Below are 17,910 nucleotides of genomic sequence, written 5' to 3' on the forward strand. Positions count from 1 at the left end.
GATCTCGTCATCTATGTACATTCACTGCTTTCGACTCGGGCTAGATTAGATTAGTGTTGGGAATCGTTGCATGGAAAACAAAAAATTTCTACGCACACGCAATGATCTATCCATGGAGATGCATAGCAACGAGAGGGGAGAATGTGTCTACGTGCCCTTGTAGACCGTAAGCAGAAGCTTTTCACAACGCGGTTGATGTAGTCGAACTTTCTTCGCGCTCCAACCGATATAGTACCGAACACACGACACCTCCTCGTTCTGCACATGTTCAGCTCGGTGACGTCCTCCGCCTTCTTGTTCCAGCAAGACGGCGAGGTAGTAGATGAGTTCCGGTAGCACGACGGTGTGGTGATGGTGATGGTGAAGTGATCTCCACAGAGCTTCGCCTAAGCACTATGCAAATATGACCGGGGGTGTAAACGGTGGAGGGGGGCGGCGCACACGGCTAGGCAATGTCTGTTGTGTGCTAGGCGCCCCTCCCATATATATAAAATAATCGTAAGATTACCCCGGGTGAAGAATAACTTATTCTGCACCCTGGGTGATGAATAGTAACACTATACACTATATATATATATATATGTTGGAGGGAGGGAGGAGCAGCCAAAGGAGGCGCCCAAGTAGGAGGAATCCTACTTGGGATTCCCCCCAAGCCGCGCCCCCTTTCCTTATTTGGAGTGCCGGGAAAGGCAGTGGAGGGTGACGCCCCCCCTTTCATTTCTCCCATGAGAGGGAAAGGCAGGAGGGGCTAGCCCTCCCCCTTTTCATTCCCTAGGGCTGGCCAAATAAGGGAGGGGGTGCACCAGCCCCCTTGTGGGCTGGTCTGTCCCCTCCTTTGGCCTGTAAGGCCCATAACTTGCCGGGAGGGGGTGGTGCCTGGAACCCCTTCCGGTGACCCGATTCCTTCCCGGTACGCCCCGAAACACTTCCGGTGTCCAAATACCATCGTCCTATATATATCAATCTTTACATCTCGATCATTTCGAGACTCCTCGCCATGTCCATGCAGTCACCGAAACATATAACTCATATAACACTTTATCATCAACGAACAATAAGTGTGCGGACCCTACTGCTTCGAGAACTGTGTAGACATGACCAAGATGTTGGAAATATGCCCTAGAGGCAATAATAAAATGATTATTATTATATTTCTTTGTTCATGATAATTGTCTTTTATTCATGCTATAATTGTGTTATCCGGAAATCGTAATACATGTGTGAATACATAGACACCAACATGTCCCTAGTAAGCCTCTAGTTGACTAGCTCGTTGATCAACAGATAGTCATGGTTTCCTCACTATGGACATTGGATGTCATTGATAACGAGATCACATCATTAGGAGAATGATGTGATGGACAAGACCCAATCCTAAACATAGCACAAGATCGTATAGTTCGTTTGCTAGAGTTTTTCCAATGTCAAGTATCTTTTCCTTAGACCATGAGATCGTGTAACTCCCGGATACCGTAGGAATGCTTTGGGTGTACCAAACGTCACAACGTAACTGGGTGACTATAAAGGTATACTACGGGTATCTCCGAAAGTGTCTGTTGGGTTGACACGGATCAAGACTGGGATTTGTCACTCCGTATGACGGAGAGGTATCTCTGGGCCCACTCGGTAATGCATCATCATAATGAGCTCAAAGTGACCAAGTGTCTGGTCACGGGATCATGCATTACGGTACGAGTAAAGTTACTTGCCGGTAACGAGATTGAACGAGGTATTGGGATATCGACGATCGAATCTCGGGCAAGTAACGTACCGATTGACAAAGGGAATTATATACGGGGTTGCTTGAATCCTCGACATCGTGGTTCATCCGATGATATCATCGAGGAGCATGTGGGAGCCAACATGGGTATCCAGATCCCGCTGTTGGTTATTGACCGGAGAGCCATCCCGGTCATGTCTACATGTCTCCCGAACTCGTAGGGTCTACACACTTAAGGTTCGGTGACGCTAGGGTTGTAGAGATATGAATATGCAGTAACCCGAAAGTTGTTCGGAGTCCCGGATGAGATCCCGGACATCACGAGGAGTTCCAGAATGGTCCGGAGGTGAAGAATTATATATAGGAAGTGCAGTTTCGGCCATCGGGAGAGTTTCGGGGGTCACCGGTATTGTACCGGGACCACCGGATGGGTCCCGGGGGTCCACCCATCCCGGAGGGCCCCATGGGCTGAAGTGGGGAGGGGAACCAACCCATAGTGGGCTGGTGCGCCCCCCTTGGCCACCCCCTGCGCCTAGGGTTGGAAACCCTAGGGTGGGGGGTGGGGGCCCCCACTTGCCTTGTGGGCCACTCCACCCTTGGCCGCCGTCCCCCTAGGAGATCCCATCTCCTAGGGCCGGCGCCCCCCTTGGGGAGCCTATATAAAGGGGGGGAGGGAGGGGCAGCCGGCCCCTTGACTCTTGGCGCCTCCCTCTCCCCTACTACACCTCTCCCTCTCGTAGAAGAACGGTGAAGCCCTGCTGCGGTGACTGCTGCATCCACCGCCACGCCGTCGTGCTGGATCTTCATCAACCTCTCCTCCCCCCTTGCTGGATCAAGAAGGAGGAGATGTCACGCTGACCGTACGTGTGTTGAACACGGAGGTGCCGTCCGTTCAGCGCTAGGATCTCCGGTGATTTGGACCACGTCGAGTACGACTTCCTCATCCCCGTTCTTTGAACGCTTTCGCGCGTGATCTACAAAGGTATGTAGATGCAATCCGATCACTCGTTGCTAGATAAACTCATAGATGGATCTTGGTGAAACCGTAGGAAATTTTTTGTTTTCTGCAACGTTCCCCAACAGTGGTATCAGAGCTAGGTCTATGCGTAGTTTTCTTTGCACGAGTAGAACACAATTTGTTGTGGGCGTAGATGTTGTCAACTTTCTTGCCGCTACTAGTCTTATTTTGCTTCAGTAGTATTGTGGGATGAAGTGGCCCGGACCAACCTTACACGTACGCTTACGCGAGACCGGTTCCACCGACTGACATGCACTAGTTGCATAAGGTGGCTGGCGGGTGTCTGTCTCTCCCACTTTAGTTGGAGTGGATTCGATGAAAAGGGTCGTTATGAAGGGTAAATAGAAGTTGACAAATCATGTTGTGGCTTTCACGTAGGTAAGAAAACATTCTTGCTAGAACCCTATTGCAGCCACGTAAAACTTGCAACAACAATTAGAGGACGTCTAACTCGTTTTTGCAGCAAGTGTTTTGTGATGTGATATGGCCAAAGTTGTGATGAATGATGAATGATATATATATGTGATGTATGAGATGTTCATGCTATTGTAATAGGAATCACGACTTGCATGTCGATGAGTATGACAACCGGCAGGAGCCATAGGAGTTGTCTTTATTTTTTGTCTGACCTGCGTGTCATTGAGAAACGCCATGTAAATTACTTTACTTTATTGCTAAATGTGTTAGCCATAGTAATAGAAGTAATAGTTGGCGAGCAACTTCATGGAGACACGATGATGGAGATCATGGTGTCATGCCGGTGACAAGATGATCATGGAGCCCCAAGATGGAGATCAAAGGAGCTATGTGATATTGGCCATATCATGTCACTATTATTATTTGATTGCATGTGATGTTTATCATGTTTTTGCATCTTGTTTACTTAGAACGACGGTAGTAAATAAGATGATCCCTGATAATAATTTCAAGAAAGTGTTCCCCCTAACTGTGCGCCGTTGCAATAGTTCGTTGTTTTGAAGCACCACGTGATGACCGGGTGTGATAGATTCCAACGTTCACATACAACGGGTGTAAGACAGATTTACACATGCAGACACTTAGGTTGACTTGACGAGCCTAGCATGTACAGACATGGCCTCGGAACATAGAAGACCGAAAGGTCGAGCATGAGTCGTATAGAAGATACGATCAACATGAAGATGTTCATCGATGTTGACTAGTCCGTCTCACGTGATGATCGGACACGGCCTAGTTAACTCGGATCATGTTAAACTTAGATGACTGGAGGGATGTCTATCTGAGTGGGAGTTCATTAAATAGATGAACTTAATTATTATGAACTTAGTCTAATTTTTTTACAATATGTCTTGTAGATCAAATGGCCAACGTTGTCCTTAACTTCAACGCGTTCCTAGAGAAAACCAAGCTGAAAGACGATGGCAGCAATTATACGGACTGGGTCCGGAACCTGAGGATCATCCTCATAGCTGCAAAGAAAGATTATGTCCTAGAAGCACCGCTAGGTGACGCACCTGTTCTCCCTGCGGAACAAGATGTTATGAACGCTTGGCAGACACGTGCTGATGATTACTCTCTCGTTCAGTGCGGCATGCTTTACAGCTTAGAACCGGGGCTCCAAAAGCATTTTGAGAGACATGGGGCATATGCGATGTTCGAAGAGCTGAAAATGGTTTTTCAAGCTCATGCCCGGGTCGAGAGATATGAAGTCTCCGACAAGTTCTTCAGTTGTAAGATGGAGGAAAATAGTTCTGTCAGTGAGCACATACTCACTATGTCAGGGTTACATAACCGCTTGACTCAGCTGGGAGTTAATCTCCCAGATGACGCGGTCATTGACAGAATCCTTCAGTCGCTTCCACTGAGCTACAAGAGCTTTGTGATGAACTTCAATATGCAGGGGATGGAAAAGACCATTCCTGAAGTATTTGCAATGCTGAAATCAGCAGAGGTAGAAGTCAAAAAGGAACATCAAGTGTTGATGGTGAATAAAACCACTAAGTTCAAGAAAGGCAAGGGTAAGAAGAACTTCAAGAAGGACGGCAAGGGAGTTGCCGCGCCCGACAAGCAAGCTGCCGGGAAGAAGCAAAAGAATAGACCCAAGCCCGAGACTGGGTGCTTTTATTGCAAGGAAAGTGGTCACTGGAAGCGGAACTGCCCCAAATACTTAGCGGACAAGAAGGCCGGCAAAACGAAAGGTATATGTGATATACATGTAATTGATGTGTACCTTACCAGTACTCGTAGTAGCTCCTGGGTATTTGATACCGGTGCAGTTGCTCACATTTGTAACTCAAAGCAGGAGCTGCGGAATAAGTGGAGACTGGCGAAGGACGAGGTGACGATGCGCGTCGGGAATGGTTCCAAGGTTGATGTAATCGCCGTCGGCACGCTACCTCTACATTTACCTATGGGATTAGTTTTGAACCTCAATAATTGTTATTTAGTGCCAAGTTTGAGCATGAACATTGTATCAGGATCTCGTTTAATACGAGATGGCTACTCATTTAAATCCGAGAATAATGGTTGTTATATTTATATGAGAGATATGTTTTATGGTCATGCTCCGATGGTGAATGGTTTATTCTTAATGAATCTCGAGCGTAATGCTACACATATTCATAGTGTGAGTACCAAAAGATGTAAGGTTGATAATGATAGTCCCACATACTTGTGGCACCGCCGCCTTGGTCACATAGGTGTCAAACGCATGAAGAAGCTCCATGCAGATGGACTTTTAGAGTCTCTTGATTATGAATCATTTGACACGTGCGAACCATGCCTCATGGGTAAAATGACCAAGACTCCGTTCTTAGGAACAATGGAGAGAGCAACCAACTTATTGGAAATCATACATACTGATGTGTGCGGTCCAATGAGTGTTGAGGCTCGCGGTGGTTATCATTATGTTCTCACCCTCACTGATGACTTGAGTAGATATGGGTATGTCTACTTAATGAAACACAAGTCTGAGACCTTTGAAAGGTTCAAGGAATTTTAGAGTGAGGTTGAGAATCAACGTGACAGGAAAATCAAGTTCTTGCGATTAGATCGTGGAGGAGAATACTTGAGTCACGAATTTGGCACACACTTAAGAAAAAGTGGAATAGTTTCACAACTCACACCGCCTGGAACACCTCAGCGTAATGGTGTGTCGGAACGTCATAATCGCACTCTATTAGATATGGTGCGATCTATGATGTCTCTTACCGATTTACCACTATCATTTTGGGGCTATGCTTTAGAGACTGCCGCATTCACTTTAAATAGGGCTCCATCGAAATCCGTTGAGACGACACCGTATGAATTATGGTTTGGGAAGAAACCTAAGCTGTCGTTTCTAAAAGTTTGGGGATGCGATGCTTATGTCAAGAAACTTCAACCTAAAAAGCTCGAACCCAAGTCGGAAAAATGCGTCTTCATAGGATACCCTAAAGAAACTATTGGGTATACCTTCTACCTCAGATCCGAAGGCAAGATCTTTGTTGCCAAGAATGGATCCTTTCTAGAGAAAGAGTTTCTCTCGAAAGAAGTAAGTGGGAGGAAAGTAGAACTTGATGAAGTATTACCTCTTGAACCGGAAAGTGGCGCAACTCAGGAAAATGTTCCTGTGGTGCCTGCACCAATTAGAGAGGAAGTTAATGATGATGATCAAGATACTTCTGATCAAGCTCCTACTGAAATCCGAAGGTCCACAAGGACACGTTCTGCACCAGAATGGTACGGCAACCCTGTCTTGGAAATCATGTTGTTAGACAACGGTGAACCTTCGAACTATGAAGAAGCGATGGCGGGCCCGGATTCTGACAAATGGTTGGAAGCCATGAAATCCGAGATAGGATCCATGTATGAAAACGAAGTATGGACTTTGACTGACTTGCCCGTTGAGCGGCGAGCCATAGAAAATAAATGGATCTTTAAGAAGAAGACAGACGCGGATGGTAATGTGACCATCTATAAAGCTCGGCTTGTCGCTAAGGGTTATCGACAAGTTCAAGGAGTTGACTACGATGAGACTTTCTCTCCCGTAGCGAAGCTGAAGTCTGTCCGAATTATGTTAGCAATTGCCACATACTATGATTATGAGATATGGCAAATGGTCGTCAAAACGGCATTCCTTAATGGTTTCCTTAAGGAAGAATTGTATATGATGCAGCCGGAAGGTTTTGTCGACCCTAAGAATGCTAACAAGGTATGCAAGCTCCAGTGATCCATTTATGGGCTGGTGCAAGCATCTCGGAGTTGGAATATTCGCTTTGATGAGATGATCAAAGCGTTTGGGTTTATGCAGACTTATGGAGAAGCCTGTGTTTACAAGAAAGTGAGTGGGAGCTCTGTAGCATTTCTCATATTATATGTAGATGACATACTTTTGATGGGAAATGATATAGAACTTTTGGACAGCATTAAGGCCTACTTGAATAAGAGTTTTTCAATGAAGGACCTTGGAGAAGCTGCTTATATATTAGGCATCAAGATCTATAGAGATAGATCAAGACGCCTCATAGGTCTTTCACAAAGCACATACCTTGATAAGATATTGAAGAAGTTCAATATGGATCAGTCTAAGAAGGGGTTCTTGCCTGTGTTGCAAGGTGTGAAATTGAGCTCAGCTCAATGTCCAACCACGGCAGAAGATATAGAAGAGATGAGTGTCATCCCCTATGCCTCAGCCATAGGGTCTATTATGTATGCCATGCTGTGTACCAGACCTGATGTAAACCTTGCCGTAAGTTTGGTAGGTAGGTACCAAAGTAATCCCGGCAAGGAACATTGGACAGCGGTCAAGAATATCCTAAAGTACCTGAAAAGGACTAAGGAAATGTTTCTCATTTATGGAGGTGACGAAGAGCTTGTCGTAAAGGGTTACGTCGATGCTAGCTTCGACACAGATCTGGATGACTCTAAGTCACAAACCGGATACGTGTATATTTTGAATGGTGGGGTAGTAAGCTGGTGCAGTTGCAAGCAGAGCGTCGTGGTGGGATCTACATGTGAAGCGGAGTACATGGCGGCCTCGGAGGCAGCGCAGGAAGCAATTTGGGTGAAGGAGTTCATCACCGACCTAGGAGTCATACCCAATGCGTCGGGGCCGATCAAACTCTTCTGTGACAACACTGGAGCTATTGCACTTGCCAAGGAGCCCAGGTTTCACAAGAAGACCAGGCACATCAAGAGTCGCTTCAACTCCATTCGTGAAAATGTTCAAGATGGAGACATAGATATTTGTAAAGTACATACGGACCTGAATGTAGCAGATCCATTGACTAAACCTCTCCCTAGAGCAAAACATGATCAACACCAGAATTCCATGGGTGTTCGATTCATCACAATGTAACTAGATTATTGACTCTAGTGCACGTGGGAGACTATTGGAAATATGCCCTAAAGGCAATAATAAAATGATTATTATTATATTTCCTTGTTCATGATAATTGTCTTTTATTCATGCTATAATTGTGTTATCCGGAAATCGTAATACATGTGTGAATACATAGACACCAACATGTCCCTAGTAAGCCTCTAGTTGACTAGCTCGTTGATCAACAGATAGTCATGGTTTCCTCACTATGGACATTGGATGTCATTGATAACGAGATCACATCATTAGGAGAATGATGTGATGGACAAGATCCAATCCTAAACATAGCACAAGATCGTATAGTTCGTTTGCTAGAGTTTTTCCAATGTCAAGTATCTTTTCCTTAGACCATGAGATCATGTAACTCCCGGATACCGTAGGAATGCTTTGGGTGTACCAAACGTCACAACATAACTGGGTGACTATAAAGGTATACTACGGGTATCTTCGAAAGTGTCTGTTGGGTTGACACGGATCACGACTGGGATTTGTCACTCCGTATGACGGAGAGGTATCTCTGGGCCCACTCGGTAATGCATCATCATAATGAGCTCAAAGTGACCAAGTGTCTGGTCACGGGATCATGCATTACGGTACGAGTAAAGTGACTTGCCGGTAACGAGATTGAACGAGGTATTGGGATACCGACGATCGAATCTCGGGCAAGTAACGTACCGATTGACAAAGGGAATTGTATACGGGGTTGCTTGAATCCTCGACATCGTGGTTCATCCGATGAGATCATCGAGGAGCATGTGGGAGCCAACATGGGTATCCAGATCCCGCTGTTGGTTATTGACCGGAGAGCCATCCCGGTCATGTCTACATGTCTCCCGAACCCGCAGGGTCTACACACTTAAGGTTCGGTGACGCTAGGGTTGTAGAGATATGAATACGCAGTAACCTGAAAGTTGTTCGGAGTCCCGGATGAGATCCCGGACGTCACGAGGAGTTCTGGAATGGTCCGAAGGTGAAGAATTATATATAGGAAGTGCAGTTTCGGCCACCGGAAGAGTTTCAGGGGTCACCGGTATTGTACCGGGACCACCGGGTGGGACCACCCATCCCAGAGGGCCCCATGGGCTGAAGTGGGGAGGGGAACCAGCCCATAGTGGGCTGGTGCGCCCCCCTTGGCCCACCCCCTGTGCCTAGGGTTGGAAACCCTAGGGTGGGGGGGCGCCCCACTTGCCTTGGGGGCCACTCCACCCTTGGCCGCCGCCCCCCTAGGAGATCCCATCTCCTAGGGCCGGCGCCCCCCTTGGGGAGCCTATATAAAGGGGGGGGGGAGGGAGGGGCAGCCGGCCCCTTGACTCTTGGCGCCTCCCTCTCCCCTGCTACACCTCTTCCTCTCGCAGAAGAACGGCGAAGCCCTGCTGCGGTGACTGCTGCATCCACCACCACGCCGTCGTGCTGGATCTTCATCAACCTCTCCTCCCCCCTTGCTGGATCAAGAAGGAGGAGACGTCACGCTGACCGTACGTGTGTTGAACATGGAGGTGCCGTCCGTTTGGCGCTAGGATCTCCGGTGATTTGGATCACGTCGAGTACGACTTCCTCATCCCCGTTCTTTGAACGCTTCCGCGCGTGATCTACAAAGGTATGTAGATGCAAGTCGATCACTCATTGCTAGATGAACTCATAGATGGATCTTGGTGAAACCGTATGAAATTTTTTGTTTTCTGCAACGTTCCCCAACACAAGACACCTCTCCGGTCAACAACCAATAGCAGAACCTGGATGCCCATATTGGCTCCTACATATTCTATGAAGATCTTTATCGGTCGTACCGTAATGACAACATACGTAATTCCCTTTGTCCATCGTTATGTTACTTGGCCGAGATTTGATCGTCGGTATGTTCATACCTAGTTCAATCTCGTTACTGACAAGTCTCTTTACTCGTTCCATAATACATCACCTTGTGACTAACTCCTTAGTCATTTGCTTGCAAGCTTATGATGTGTATTACCGAGAGGGCCCAGAGATACCTCTCCGGTACTCAGAGTGACAAATCCTAATATCGATCTATGCCAACTCAACAAACACCTTCGGAGATACCTGTAGGGCATCTTTATGATCACCTAGTTACGTTGTGAAGTTTGATAGCACACAAGGTATTCCTCCGGTATCCGGGAGTTGCATAATCTCATAGTCGAAGGAATATGTATTTGACATGAAGAAAGCAATAGCAATAAAATTGAACGATCATTATGCTAAGCTAATGGATGGTTCTTGTCCATCACATCATTCTCCTAATGATGTGATCTCGTTATCAAATGACAACACATGTCTATGGTTAGGAAAGCTTAACCATCTTTGATCAACGAGCTAGTCTAGTAGAGGCTCACTAGGGACACATTATTTGTTTATGTATTCATACATACATTTAGGTTTCCAATCAATACAATTCTAGGATGAATAATAAACCTTTATCATGAATAAGGAAATATAAAACAACAACTTTATTATTGCCTCTAGGGCATATTTCCTTCAGTCTCCCACTTGCATTAGAGTCAATAATCTAGTTCACATCGCCATGTGATTAACACCCATAGTTCACATCGCCATGTGACTAACACCCAGAGAGTTTACTAGAGTCAATAATCTAGTTCACATTGCCATGTGATTAACACCCAAAGAGTACTAAGGTATGATCATGCTTTGCTTGTGAGAGAGGTTTAGTCAATGGGTCTGCCACATTTAGATCTGTATGTATTTTGCAAGTTTCTATGTCTACAATGCTCTGCATGGAGCTACTCTAGCTAATTGCTCCCACTTTCAATATGTATCCAGATTGAGACTCGGAGTCATCTGAGTCGGTGTTAAAGCTTGCATCAATGCAACCCTTTATGACGAACTCTTTATCACCTCCATAACCGAGAGTTATTTCCTTAGTCCACTTAGGTAAGTACATATAATTTTGACCGTTGTCTAGTGATCTACTCCTGGATCACTATTGTACCCCCTTCCCAAACTCATGGCAAGGTACACAATAGGTCCACAATATGGCATACTTTATAGAACCTATGGCTGAGGCATAGGGAATCACTTTCATTCTCTTTCTATCTTCTGTCGTGGTCGGGTTTTGAGTCTTACTCAACTTCACACCTCACAATGCAGGCTAGAACTCCTTCTTTGACTGATCCATTTTGAACTTCTTCAAAACTTTTGTCAAGGTATGTGCTTTGTGAAAGTCCTATTAAGCGTCTCGATCTATCCCTATAATCTCCATGCCCAATATATAAGCAACTTCACCGAGGTCTTTCATTGAAAAATTCTAATTCAAGCATCCTTTTCTGCTATCCAGAAATTTTATATCATTTCCAATCAACAATATGTCATCCACATATAATATTGGAAATGCTACAGAGCTCCCACTCACTTTCTTATAAATACAGGCTTCACCGAAAGTCTGTATAAAACCATATGCTTTGATCACCTCATCAAAGCGTATATTCCAACTTCGAGATGCTTGCATGTAGCGATCCGACCTCAGACGGTCAAATCTCTGTGTATAAGTGTCATCCCTGGATCGGTAATGCTGACACACACAGTACTCGAGGATTTATAACAGAGTTCAATCACACACTTATTACAACAATGTCTCAAAACAGAACTTATTACAATAATATGGCTGAAGGCCATCTAAATAAGATAACAGTGGAAGCTTCGAAGGTAAATGAGTCCATCAACTCCAACGACATAGCTGAGTGTACGACAACGACCTAGCACACCTTACTCTTCGTCTGAAAACTATGCAACATAATACGTTGCAGCCTGTGTAGGTCAGCACATGGAATATGCTGGTAAAATAACACTATAGAGCAATGAACAGAAAAAACTATCACTACATGCATATATGGCTGGTGGAGGCTCTATGGTTATCATTTGCAGAAAGTTAGTTTTTCCCTACAACAAAGGAATATATTTTATTTAACTACAAAGTTTGTTGAAAACATTGAGAATGGTAACCCCATCTAAATCCCAAATTAATAATCAATAACCCAACAAATTTATTAAGTAAAGTGATGAGATCAACATAATAATTCAGGCACCAGATACTCAAGGTGTCCATAAGCGGGGACACGACTAATCATGATTAGTTTGTACACTCTGCAGAGGTTTGCGCACTTTTCCCCACAAGACTCGATCTCCTCCATTTAATTTCTCGCATTACATGGTGTTTGAGAAACGGATGACTAAGACACAGTCTTTCAGAAGCGTTAGCTTGTTACGACGGGTAGACAGTACCACCTACATCCCCTTCATCTGCTAGTCTACCACTATAAGAGGTCACACAACATACTCAACTATGCCAGAGCCATAATGGCTTGTGGTACACACAGAAGTTTCCAGCATGAATAACATAATGATCCCTTTGACCCTGGGTGGCAAACCATAGGATGATCACACGGATTCCTCGGGATCTCCTTGGACAACACTGGATTCCCCGGGTGCCCACAAACCAATCCACCTAGATGTGTATTAAAGTAGCCACCTTAAGTTAAACCTTAGTTAACAATAATTTCTCACATCTTCATGAATTATCTCAAACCAAACCACGTCTACGAGGATATCATAGCAGTATAAGCATACGTAGAAAGTACCCAAGGTTTGATATAAGACATTAGGTGCTACCTCATCAACTACTTCCCAATACCCACATGTTATCAAACCTACTCATGCAATGTTTGAGGGTTGAAACTAATGCATAAAAACTGGGTAATAAAGGGATATGATCAAAGTGTTACTTGCCTTGCTGACGATCTGAAAACCCTAGTGATTCGTAGTAGCATGCTTCGCACTCCAGAAACTCTATCGTGAACAAACAATAGCACACATAAGCACTCAAGCATAATATGCAAAGGTAAAACTCAAGAGAAAAGATCTAAACTGAAAGTTCAACTGAATAGTTTCCATTTGCAAAAAGAATCAACCGAATCGGAGCTACGAAACTCAAACTGCGATCAAAAGAAGTTCGAATTCAAATCAGCTTGAAACCAAATTTTAATTTTGTCAAAATCATGTTCAAGTTTATTATCTGGAAAGAGGGGAACAGGACAAAGATTTTGCCGTTGGTTTCACTGGATTTGGACAAACGAGCAGAAAGTAGCGAGGGTTTGAAGATCAGGGACTAATCTATGATAAAAGTATTCGCAGATAGGTCCCTGGCCAAAAAATTAAAATAAAAAGAAAAACCTAACGAACGAATGTTCGCTAACAGAACTAAATGAACGAATTCATTCGTTAATAGAAACTAACCCATGAATGTTCGTTAATTAACAAGCTAATATAAAAAACAAATCTAACCTAAACCGGAAAAAGAAAGAAAACCGAGCGGGTTTTGCGGTTTTTACCGGTTTATGAAAAAAACCGGCAGCGAGATCCAGCGCGGCTCCGACGACTTCGGCTGGTTCGGCGAGGCGGCGCGAGGCAGGGCAGCGAGCGGCGGGGTGCGGCGAAGGGAGGCGGGGAGCGGCGCGGGGCGGCGGCGGCTTATAAAGACCGGGGGGGGGGGTCAGCCCGACTTGGAGAAGGGACACGAGGCGGCGGCGGACTCAGAGTCCGGTCCGGACTCCAGCGAGGCGTGTGGGAGCGGGACTCCGTCCCGGCGCGGGAAGACGACGGCGGTAGCGGGCCGGCTGGGCTGGGCCTTCGGCCCAGTCGGGCAAAGAAGCTTTTTAAAAAAAAATCGCCCGAAAGAAAAATCCTAATAAAATATTAAAAAATCCTAAAAATACCAGAAACAATTTTCACCGTCCAAACCTAATATTTAGGACAAGATGAACAATTCTCTCACCTAAAATGCAATTTTTAAAAATGCATATTTTTCTAATTCAAATAAAATACAAATAAAATAATAATTTAATTTTAAAATTTCTTCTCCAATATTCCTTTCTTATTTAAGAAGTCATTTTATCTTCTCTCTTTTATTTTTATTATTGGAAATAATTGGAGAGAAAATATTAAAATCAAATTGATCCTCTTTTCAAATTTGAGAAAAAAAATTCAAATATGAAAGTTTGTGAAATCCCCAACTCTCTCCTTGGGTCCTTGAGTTGCTTAAGATTTCTAGGATCACAACCAAAATGCAAATGAAATATGATATGTATATGATGACCTATGTATAACATCCAAATTGAAAATTGGGATGTTACAAACCTACCCCCTTAAGATGAATCTCATCCTCGAGATTCGGATTGGCTAGGAAATAGGTGTGGGTGGTCTTTCCGTAGGTCTTCTTCTCGCTCCCAAGTGGCTTCTTCCTCGGTATGGTGGCTCCACTGAACTTTGCAAAACTTGATAACCTTGCTGCGTGTTACTCGGCTGGCAAACTCGAGAATCTTGACGGGTTTCTCCTCGTAGGTTAGGTCACTTTCCAATTGAATGGCTTCCAGGGGCATTGTATCTCTTAGAGGAATATCGGCCATTTCAGCATGGCACTTCTTCAACTGGGAAACATGAAACACATCATGAACTCCTAACAATCCTTCTGGTAACTCCAGCTTGTAGGCCACTTCTCCCATACGTTCCAAAACTCGGTATGGTCCTAAAAATCTTGAGGCTAATTTTCCCTTAACTCCAAATCGCTTAACTGCTCGAAGCGGTGACACACGAAGATATGCTCTGTCTCTGACTTCGTAGACTACCTCCTTGCGTTCAGTATCGGCATAACTCTTTTGCCTGGACTGAGCTACTTTCAGTCTATCACGAATCAATTTAACCTTCTCTTCAGACTCCTTAATTAAATCTGGTCCAAACAACTGACGGTCTCCGACTTCATCCCACATTAATGGTGTCCTGCACCTTCTTCCATACAAAGCTTCGAAAGGGGCCATCTTCAAACTAGCCTGGTAGCTGTTGTTGTATGGGAACTCTACGTAGGGGAAGTTATCATCCCAACTAGATCCATAATCTAGTGCACAAGCTCTCAACATGTCCTCCAGAATCTGATTGACTCTCTCGGTCTATCCATATGTCTGCGGATGAAAGGTTGTACTAAACTCTAGCCTCGTACCCAAAGTCTGGTGTAACTGATTCCAAAACTTCAAAGTAAGCCGTGTTCCTCTATATGATACGATGGTCCTCAGAACTCCATGCGGACATACGATCCTGGTCATGTATATCTTGGCCAACTTCGCACTCGTAGAAGTGGTTTTCATGGGGATAAGGTGAGCCACTTTGGTCAAGAGATCTACTACTACCCACATGGAGTCATATCCTGATCGGGTCCTGGGTAATCCGGTGATGAAATCCATGCCAAGTTTATCCCAGTTCCATTCGGGTATCAACATAGGCTGTAGTAATCCTGCTGGCTTCTGATGTTCTGCCTTCACTCTCTGACATACATCACATACTGCTACATACTCGGCAATATCCTTCTTCATACCTGTCCACCAGAAATGTTCCTTCAAATCCAAATACATCTTGGTGTTTCCGGGGTGAATCGAGTATGGTGAGTCATGGGCTTCCTGAAGTATTAACTTCCTGATCTCCGCATTATTGGGCACATATATACGGTCTTCAAACCATAAAGTTTCATGCTCACCCTCATGAAAACCCTTGGCTTTTCCTTTGCTCATCTTCTCCTTTATCTCAGCAATTTCTTTATCATCCTTCTGAGCTTCTCTAATCTTTCCCAATAATGTGGACTGAACCTCCATTGCTGCAACAAAACCTCTTGGAACTATTTCCAAACGAAGTTCCTTGAGATCGTCGACTAACTCCTGCGGTAATCCTCCGCTTACGAGGGTATTGACATAGCTCTTGTGACTCAAAGCGTCTGCTACGACATTGGCCTTTCCTGGATGATAATGTAGCTTCATATCATAATCCTTTATTAGCTCTAACCATCTCCTCTGCCTGAGATTCAACTCCTTCTATGTGAAAATGTACTTCAAACTCTTGTGATCCGTGTACACATCAAACGGTTTCCAATAAGAAAATGTCTCCAGGTCTTGAGCGCATGCACTACGGCTGCTAACTCCAAATCATGCGTGGCATAATTCAACTCATGAGGTCGAAGCTGACGTGAGGCATATGAAACAATTCTTCCGTCCTGCATAAGTACACCTCCAAGTCCTAGGTGAGAAGCGTCGCAATAAACTTGGAAATCCTTGCGTATATCCGGAAGAATCAACACTGGGGCTATAACCAAACGTTTCTTCAACTCCTGAAAACTAGCCTCACATTCCTCGGTCCATTTGAATTTGGTGTCCTTCTTCAACAACTCCGTCATGGGTTTCGCAATTTTGGAAAAATTCTCAATGAACCTCCTATAATATCCCCGAGTCCCAGAAAACTGCGAATCTCTCCTACCGAGGTGGGTGCCAACCACTCAGTGACAGATTGAACCTTGGTAGGGTCTACTGCTATACCTTCTCCTGATATAACATGTCCAAGAAATCTAACTTCCTTCAACCAAAACTCACATTTGCTGAACTTGGCGTATAGCTGATGTTCCCTGAGCTTCTCGAGAACTAAGCACAAATGCTCCTTGTGCTCCTCTTCATTCTTCGAGTACACCAATATATCATCAATGAACACCATAACAAACTTATCCAAAAATTCCATGAACACCTTGTTCATCATACTCATAAAATAGGCAGGGGCGTTAGTCAATCCAAAAGACATGACCGTGTACTCATATGGCCCATACCTTGTGGTAAAAGCTGTCTTAGGTATTGATACGTCTCCAATGTATCTATAATTTTTGATTGCTCCATGCTATATTATCTTCTGTTTGGGACATTATTGGGCTTTATTATCCACTTTTATATTATTTTCGGGACTAACCTATTAACCGGAGGCCCAGCCCAGAATTGCTGTTTTTTTGCCTATTTTAGGGTTTCGAAGAAAAGGAATATCAAACGGAGTCCAAACGGAATGAAACCTTCGGGAACGTGATTTTTGGAACGAACAAGATCCAGGAGACTTGGACCCTACGTCAAGCAACCAACAGGGAGGCCATGAGGTAGGGGGCGCGCCTACCCCCCAGGCGCGCCCTCCACCCTCGTGGGCCCTCTGTTGCTCCACCGACGTACTTCTTCCTCCTATATATACCTACATACCCCCCAAACAATCAGATACAGAGCCAAAACCCTAATTCCACCGCCATAACTTTCTGTATCCATGAGATCCCATCTTGGGGCCTGTTCCGGAGCTTCGCCGGAGGGGGCATCGATCACGGAGGGCTTCTACATTAACACCATAGCCTATCTGATGAAGTGTGAGTAGTTTACCTCAGGCCTTCGGGTCCATAATTATTAGCTAGACGGCTTCTTCTCTCTTTTTGGATCTCAATACAAAGTTCTCCCCCTCTCTTGTGGAGATCTATTCGATGTAATCTTCTTTTTGCGGTGTGTTTGTTGAGACTGATGAATTGTGGGTTTATGATCAAGTTTATCTATGAACAATATTTGAATCTTCTCTGGATTGTTTTATGTATGATTGGTTATCTTTGCAAGTCACTTCAAATTATCAGTTTGGTTTGGCCTACTAGATTGATCTTTCTTGCAATGGGAGAAGTGCTTAGCTTTGGGTTCAATCTTGCGGTGTCCTTTCCCAGTGACAGTAGGGGCAGCAAGGCACGTATTGTATTGTTGCCATAGAGGATAACAAGATGGGGTTTTCATCATATTGCACGAGTTTATCCCTCTACATCATGTCATCTTGCTTAAGGCGTTACTCTGTTCTTACGAACTTAATACTCTAGATGCATGCTAGATAGCGGTCGATGTGTGGAGTAATAGTAGTAGATGCAAGCAGGAGTCGGTCTACTTGTCTCAGACGTGATGCCTATATACATGATCATACCTAGATATTCTCATA

The sequence above is a fragment of the Triticum dicoccoides genome, chromosome 3A (assembly GCF_002162155.2).
Source record: "Triticum dicoccoides isolate Atlit2015 ecotype Zavitan chromosome 3A, WEW_v2.0, whole genome shotgun sequence".
NCBI lineage: Eukaryota > Viridiplantae > Streptophyta > Magnoliopsida > Poales > Poaceae > Triticum > Triticum dicoccoides.